This window comes from Aotus nancymaae, unplaced genomic scaffold (assembly GCF_030222135.1).
Source record: "Aotus nancymaae isolate 86718 unplaced genomic scaffold, 86718_ANA_hifiasm-v0.15.2.pri h1tg000003l, whole genome shotgun sequence".
Lineage (NCBI taxonomy): Eukaryota > Metazoa > Chordata > Mammalia > Primates > Aotidae > Aotus > Aotus nancymaae.
In genome coordinates, this window is record NW_026988414.1 from 23846062 (window position 1) to 23854271 (window position 8210).

At 42.8% G+C, this 8210-nt stretch overlaps 1 long non-coding RNA gene across 1 annotated transcript in view; it reads right to left on the bottom strand.

The window, feature by feature from the left end:
* The window catches only part of LOC105708050 (uncharacterized), a 49258-nt gene extending 41279 nt beyond the window's left edge, over window positions 1–7979 (bottom strand). Inside the window, exon 1 of the long non-coding RNA XR_001105235.2 lies at window positions 7930–7979. This is a non-coding gene — a long non-coding RNA (uncharacterized LOC105708050). The remainder of the gene's footprint in view (window positions 1–7929) is intronic.
* Window positions 7980–8210: the final 231 nt, after the last annotated feature.

Here is an 8210-nt window from a genome sequence, read left to right on the forward strand (position 1 = left end):
GGCTTAATGCCCTTTTACTCCATTGATTCAAAAGCCAGTTTATCCATGTGCATGAATACATGGAGAACATTTCATAGCAAAATAGATGGTATAGATTTCTAACACAGCATCCACATGTTGATACCATCAGTATCTGCTTTTCCCTCTAGTTTCTGAAAACTCAGAAGATACTACTAGTTGTGATTCACCTTTTCATTTGCAGCATTTAGTCCAATGTCCTAAACATAGTAGGTGCTCAATAAATGTTTGATATATTGCCGGTCTCTAATTATGTGCCTGCTCAAGGAAGGCAGCCATATCCACATATAGAATAGCACAAGCCATTCATTTTACAGAAAAGAAAACTGGAGTCCAGAGAGTGGACATGAATTATTCAAAGTCACTTAGCTAGCCACTAAGTCTGAAGTATTGTTACTTGACTAACCTCTCACTGCTCTTTCCACACTATCAAAGCCTGGAAATGACAGGCCAACCAAAGATACCAGTCTCCCAGGAAATCTGCTATCAGAAAGGTCTGAATAATATGACCTAGTATAACCTTGTTGCCAAATCTCCAAGCATCTCTCAGAACCTCCCAAGGAAAAGTTCAGCAGCACTGGGTTATTCCTGAGATGGAGTTATATTAGTCATGGTTCAGACTGTGGAGGCAGGAGCAGCAAGAACATATTCTCCTTGTATTCTAACTCACTTAGAATTGAAATGGAGAGAAATAAAATGAAATCTCATAGCTTCTTTTTAAACACTGCACACAAATAGAAGTATTTCTAAATAAGGATAGAGATTAGTATTGCTTATCACATTAGGAAGTAATGAGCAAAGTGCCAGTAATTATTGGCGCTATTCATTCAGTAATAAAAGGAGAGTCTCAGGTGGAAAGGAAAAAAAAAAAAGACTGTCTGGGCAATTACTCATTCAAAGAACTTAAAGAAAAACTCTTACCCTTCTAACACAATCAAACCACAAAGATCTTCAATTGTTTCTAACCCCAAAGGGGCCAAGGAATTCCAGGTTTTACCTTGGAAATCTGTAGCCTTGAGGACTGGCCAGATGGTCTGTCTCTCTGTCTCAGACCATTAGGCCTGTGCTGGGTTCTGATATGCTGGTCATTGACCTCAAACTTGGAATGATTACTCTTGTAGACAGATGCATCTGTGTATAACAGTACATCTTCTCTCTAACCTCTCTGTTGCAAGCTGGCAAGGGAAGAATATAGTGAAGCGAAATGAATTAGGAGAAGATCAGGCCCATGAACTTGGCCTCATTAGCCCCAGAGCATACTCAGCAGAGGATGCACAACAGGTCTCATTTCTGAAGGTAGCCATATATCAGCACTGTGGATCCAGCCAGCTGGCATGACATGTCTCTTCTGGGTCCTTGTGGAAGGAAAACAATAACACACACCTACTATTCTTCTGTTGCTCTGGTCTGCATCTCAACCAGGCCTGTGATTGATTTATGTGATGAAAATATAAATTAATTTGAAAAAAATATGTAAAATTTACTTGACAAAAAATACTGTAATTGTCCTCCTCCATTCTTATTACTATTATCAGAAGAAAAAGCAGTTTTTTATTGCATGATTCAGCCCTTGATCTACACTCTGGGTGACTTTGATTAGTTGTTTAACCTCCCTGAGGCTCCATGTCTTCACCTTTAAAGTGAAAATAGTAATTTAGCCACCATGAGTGTTGCTCAGAAAATTAGCTTTAAAATAATATTAAAAACAAAGAACGCCAAGAGGATGTAATAAATGTTTCTTTTCTTCTCCTCCTAAGATCTTTGGTTTCCCTTTCTTAAAAACAAAAGAATCAAAAGTCCTGAAATAAATGGATTCAAGTGTGTGCCTCTCTTTCTTTTTAATATCTTAGCCAAAGTGAAGGATGATTCAATTATTAATGAAAGCCTGTGATTGTAAGCATGGCATATTCATCAGTGAGGCAATCCATCAGCTAGCAATGATTGATCACCCCACTCATTTTAGGGGAAAACTTCCTTTGCTGCTAACGAGCCCCAGATTGAACTTGTGTTATAAGATGCGGGTGTGTCCCTGAGGGCACCTGGGTCATTTTCTGTGTGTGTAAAAAGGTATGTATCCATTTGGTTGCTGCCACACCCAGCAGGAGCACCTGGGTATTTTGTGCGGAGAGGAGGTTGTGACCACGTGTATGGTGTGTGTCAGGGTCTGCGTGTGTGAAGTCTGCTTGATTGCCTCCATATTTTCATGTAGATTCCCCAAAATACAGTACTTGGATTCTGACCCTCTTTCTGGGAGAAGGGTTTGGGGATGACCCTAATATGACCAACAAAGTTTATCTCATTACTGGCTCCTGTTTCCCTGAGCCTCTTCACAACCTCTGTCCACGTGCTTGTGTACATGTACATGTATAGGCATATATCATTTTAAAATCACAGTGAAGTATTCATAGCTTCCTGAAATATGTAGAGTCCTTTCACTCAGTCACACCTTTGCACATGCTGGTCCCTCTGCTCGGAACACCCCACAGCCTTTCACAACTACTCATCGTTCTAGAATCAGTCAGGTTGTACCCCCCAGCCACCGCCCCGGAACCTTATCTGACTTCTCCAAGGTAGGCTGAGACACTCCTTTGTCGGCTCCTCCTGAACATTTTTTTATTACGGTACTTTCACATTGTAGGTTAATCACCTGTTTGTGAGCCCAACCCCCCAAACCAACGGTGAGTTTCTTGAAGACACAGAATATGTTATATTTATTTATCTCAGCCTCTACCATGCTCAGCACAGTACCTCGCACACTAAAAATCTCAATATAGAATGAATGAATGAATGAGTAAATGGGTTCAGGGCCATGGCCAGACCTCAGTGCTGGGCTATAGCCAAAAAGGACTGAAAGTTTTATAAGACAGGGTGGGATCTCACTTATTAACCCCTACAGCTTTAAAACGTCGGAAAGAAAACAGCTTCCTATGGCAGGTGCACTGACTTATATAACACCGCGATCACGGAATGGCTAATAAATCAGGTAATTTGTCCACTTTCCTGGAGTGAAGTTTTCAGCTTGGGCTGGTCTCAACTCAGAAAGCTGAGTGCGTGATGCTGCATGCCTCCTTCAATGGAGTTCAATTAAGCTTAATATCTTATGACTCAAGAGTTTGCAAAGCAAGGCTTGGCACTTAATATTGTAATTACAGAACTGCCTTTCATAAGCAAATCGACGCAGTGGTTTGACAAGCTTGAGGAATTGTTTTTGGAGCTCACCCTACAAGTTCCACAGGGAATTATAATCATGGTAATTACTATTGAAGCGAGATTCCAGTTCTTGATGTACAGGGAGGTAAGTGAGTAAGTCACACGCTGCACCCTTTCCCATCTGAAAACGAGGAACGGAGGTGGAAGTAAACACATATGATCACCAGTTGGCCCACAGGCTGCGATGTTTCTCCTTTGCTAGGGCTCAGCCTCTGGGGGCTCAGCTGATTGAAAAGAATTCTTTTGCTGCGACGTGCTCTCCCCCTCCCTCCAACTGGACCCATAGTTGGTGGTACCCGCTCTTGTCATCTCTGCTAGCTTTTGGCAATACATGGATAAGGCAGATGGGAATCCACAGGCTACCCTTTGAAGAACTCGAAACTAATGTTAGGGTAAATGTGGGAACGTAAACCAGTGAGAAACAGGATCTGTAATGAGCCAGGACTGGGCTTGGCTCAGAAGCTTTGGAGTCCCAGTCAATTTATAGATAAAACCGCTCCCTGAAGAATGAATTCAGAGTGCCACTGGAGATGCTGAGAGTGTTCTGGGCTGGTTTTTAAAGGACAAATGCCTCACCAGGGATAACAACCTAATTCCAAACCACAAAGGAGACTTGTAGCCACAAAAATATTTCACTTACAAATGAGTAAAGCTGCCCTTCTGTTCCGTGTCTGCATGGCTTCCCAGGGAGGCTGGCACAAGTTGCAAATGCTAAAGAGGACCCTTTCCCAGTGGGACTCAAGAGGGGGCTCCGGGAAATGATTGTTCCTTTTCTTTTTCTTAGATAAATTGTTTATGTGGGGGACCCCCTGCTCTCAGGAAACGTGATCTCTTATGCCTAAACTCTGTAATTGTGGCTCCCTTCTGTCCACACTTGATAGAGTCCCTCCCCAACCCTTTCCTTTTTCCTTCATCATCCACAGCCTGAAAATTCATTTCAAAATTAACAGCACAATGAGAAAAATGCCACAAGACCCAGATTGCTAGCAGATGCTCTGGAGATGCTGGCCAGAGGAAAAGGCAAGTGGGATAGGCACTCTGCGGCCAGGGTTCCCGTCGCTACTTTTTTGAAAGGCTGCCCAGAAACAGGTGAGGGTCTTTAGAACACATCTTCAGCCACCTACTTGCTCAGTGATTCAACAAACACTCTGTGAGTAATAGAATGCACCAGGTCTGCCACTGGGATCTTCAGCCGCAACAACAATAATAATAAATATCTATTGAGTGCTTGCTACATGCAAGGCACTCTTCTAAACATTTCCTATTTAATAACATGTTAACCCAGTTTTCATAACAGCCCTAAATTAATCCTCGGATGAGGAAACAGTGACACAGAGAGGTTAACTATTTTGCCCAATGTCACGAAGGTAGGAGGAAGAGGGTTTGGCATTTGATCCTAGGTAGCCTGCTTCTACAGCCTAAGTGAGAGGTCGACAAACCTTTTCTGTTGAAAGCCAGATAATAAATATTTTGAGTTTCACGGGCCTGATTTTCTCTATCACAAGGACTCGAGTCTGCTGCTGTAGCTCCAAAGCAGAGCCATTAATAATACATAAATGAATGGCATGGCTGGGTTCCAAGAAAATGATATTTATGCACACTGCAGTTTAATTGCATGACATTTTTGTTTCTTAAAGTATTATTCTTCTGTTGATTTTTCCCTGACCATTTAAAAATATAAAACCACTTCTACCTCACAGACCATACAAAAGTAGTCATCAGGCTGGATTTGTTCCACAGACCATGGTTTGTCCATCCCTGGCCTAAGCTATGGTATCTCCTCATGAACGAACAAGGAAGCATTGTTATTCTGGAGACTCTCACAGCCTAACAGAGGAGACAGTGCAGTGACAGAGACATGTGAACATGAGGCCCTTCTGAGAATCCTTTCATTCACATATGTTGCCTGCTTTGCCTGAATTACTCCATCTCTCATTCCTACCCCACTCCTGGTTAATTCCTAAGTGCCTTTCTAACTCCAGCTTAGCATCAGCCTCTTTCAGGAAGCTTTCCTTGACATCCATCCTCTGTCCAGCCCTCCTCTGTCCTCCCAGTATCCTTTCTTCTCCTCCATCATCACATTCTTGCCAGTCTCTAATTATGTGCCTGCTCAAGGAAGGCAGCCATATCCTCCGCTTCCCTGAGTCCTGACCTGGTCCCTGACACTGGTGGGTGGGCACACAACACATATTTGTGACATTCCCTTATAGATGTTAAAGGTAAAGGTGAAGGTGAAGGGTGAAGGGAAAAGGAAACTTTCAGACTTTAAGTTGAATAAGAGAATGGCCATGAGTGAGCAAGTAGGTGGCTGAAGGTGTGTTCTAATGGTTCTAATAGAGTAAGAGAATATTCCAAGCCAGTGAGATGGGGAAGAACAGTGTACTAGGGATAAAATGAACTGCACATGACAAGGCAAGAGATAGGGACAGAGGAAAAAGAATGTGCAGAGAATTCCTAGGGATTGGCAGAAATGCCCAAGTCAAAAAATAAAGCAGGGCCAGGCACAGTGCCTCATGCCTGCAATCCCAGTGTTTTGAGAAGCCAAGACAGGAGAACTGCTTGAGTCTAGGAGTTTGAGACCAGCCTGGGCAACGAAATGGGACCTCATCTTTAGGAAAAATAAAAACCATTTGCTGGGCTTGGTGGCATACATCTGTAGTCCCGGCTACTCAGGAGGCTGAGGTGGAAGAGTGGCTTGAACTTAGGAGTTGGAGGCTGCAGTGAGCTATGATCATGCCACTGCATTCCAGCCTGGGCAACATAGCAAGACTCTGTCTATAAATAAATAAATAAATAAGGCATAAGGTAGTCAAGGTTCATGTTAACAAGGGTCTGATGCCTGCAGGAAGTAGCATTAAGCATGAATGCAACATGCTCAGATTTGTGCTTTAGAACAGAAGTCGGCAAACAAGAACCCATGGGTCAAATCCAGCCCAAGATCATACAGTAACAAAGGGATGGAGCTGGGGGTGGAGTCCAAGGACATGAACCCCATTCTGCGCTCTTTCGATCCACTAAGCTGCTTCCCTAGTGTGGGGATCTGGCCCTGGATTGGGAGTGGCTGGATGTATTTGGGGGCCCTTCCATCCTAGGCCCAGTCCCAGCTCACACACAGATGAAACTGACCTTGGAAGGAGTAAGAGACAGGTTATGTGAGTCTCTCCAGCCTTGCTCCTAAGTGCAGGGATGCTGTGTAACTTGGGGCTCATGACTACCTTGCCACTGTTCTCTGGCCACGTCCCTGCTTCTCCTGAGCCTCTGCCTTCACCTGTGCAATTAAGAGTTTGATTAGATGCTCTGTAAAGGCCGTCATTAAGCCAGGATTCTAAACATTGTAAGGATTCCATAAGCTATATTAAATTACCATAGTTAGTATTTGAAAGGCGTGAAAATCCTGGAAGTGGAAGAAGATGAGAAAGCTAATCTGGTATGGATCTTCCTCTTCCACCCTAAGTCCCTGGAGAGTTGCTCAAGATACAGAGAAGAGAAACTTTCCAGGGATTTAGGATGGAAGAGGAAGATCCACACCAGATTAGCTCCAAGGGGAGGGAGCTTGTTAAGGGGATTTAAAGTTCATTGTCTTAATAACCTTTTGTAGTTCTTTGGAGCCTCTGTTTTTTTGAAGCTCAGAGTATTTTGCAAACATTAGCTCTTTAATCCTGCTAGCAGCCTTGTGAAGTGGTTAGGTGTGAATGTCTTATCCCCACTTGAGAACCATGGATTTGAGGACAAAGGAGTTCCAAATGGTGATGACGGCAAGGTGGGAGATAGGCTCCAAGGGATGGACTAAACTAACTTGTCATTTTTTTTCTCATCGTTCTCAGAGGAGCAGTGGATGGTGAGAAAAGCATGAGCTCTGGAGCCAGTCAAATCTGGAGATGAGATCTAGCTTGGCCTCTCTGTAGCTATGTGACTTTGAGTAGGTCCTTCAACTACTGTGAAATTCAGCTTTCCCTTTGGAAAGGGGGTTAGTGATACCTACCATATCACCAACTTACAGGATGAGAATGTAAATGTAAGATGCATGTAAAAGACATCTGAATATTGAAATTCTCAATAAATATATTTAAGAAATTTTAAAATTAAAACTCACCAGATATTTGGCACAATGGCCTGTGGGATTTTATATTCTGAGAGTGAAGCTCAAGGCCCTTACCTTAGATCAAGAGTTGGAAAGAAGGCACAGCTGGAGATGGCTTTCCAGATTCAGGAACTAAGTCCTGAAGACGACACTAGACTGGGCTTGCTAGAGAAGCCAACCAACTACCATGAGCAGAGTTGTCTTGAGATAAAGATTTTTAAAAGCAGCTCAAATCCCACTATTTGAGGAAGGTATTAGGACGATATTCTACTTGGGGATCTTGGAAGGCTTGAGCAGGAAAGCAACATGGTCATATCGGCAGCGTGAAGACTGTTCTGGTTCAGCATAGAGAACCAATGAGAGCAATGGTCTTGCAACTCATGGACAAGATAATTTATTGTGGTCGGAAAGAAAAATCTCACAACATCTACTTATATTTTCTCGATCTCATTCTTTTAAAAATTATTTTTGTGTGTATATCCTTAAGGCAAATATAATATTTTAGTATATTTAGCTACCTAATAAGTGAGATATATTACATATATATGTAAATGTTGGGAGGGTGTATGCAAATTTATTATTGGTAGGGACACACGATCCAAAGTTCAGAGACCACTCACTGGATTGGAAGAGAAGACATGAAATGCAGAATCCCATTAGAAAGTTCTTGCTCCTTCCACCATCTTTCCCCACTGTCACAATGGTGCACATGAATGTCCTGGCCGATTCTCTCAAGAGCATCAACAATGCTGAAAAGAGAGACAAATGCCAGCTCTTATTAGATGGTGTTCCAAATTGGGAAATTCGAGATCACTGATGATCACGGAGCTGGGTGAACTGTGAATCTCACAGGCAGGTTACACAAGTGTGACGTGATCAGCCCCAGATTTGATGTGCAACT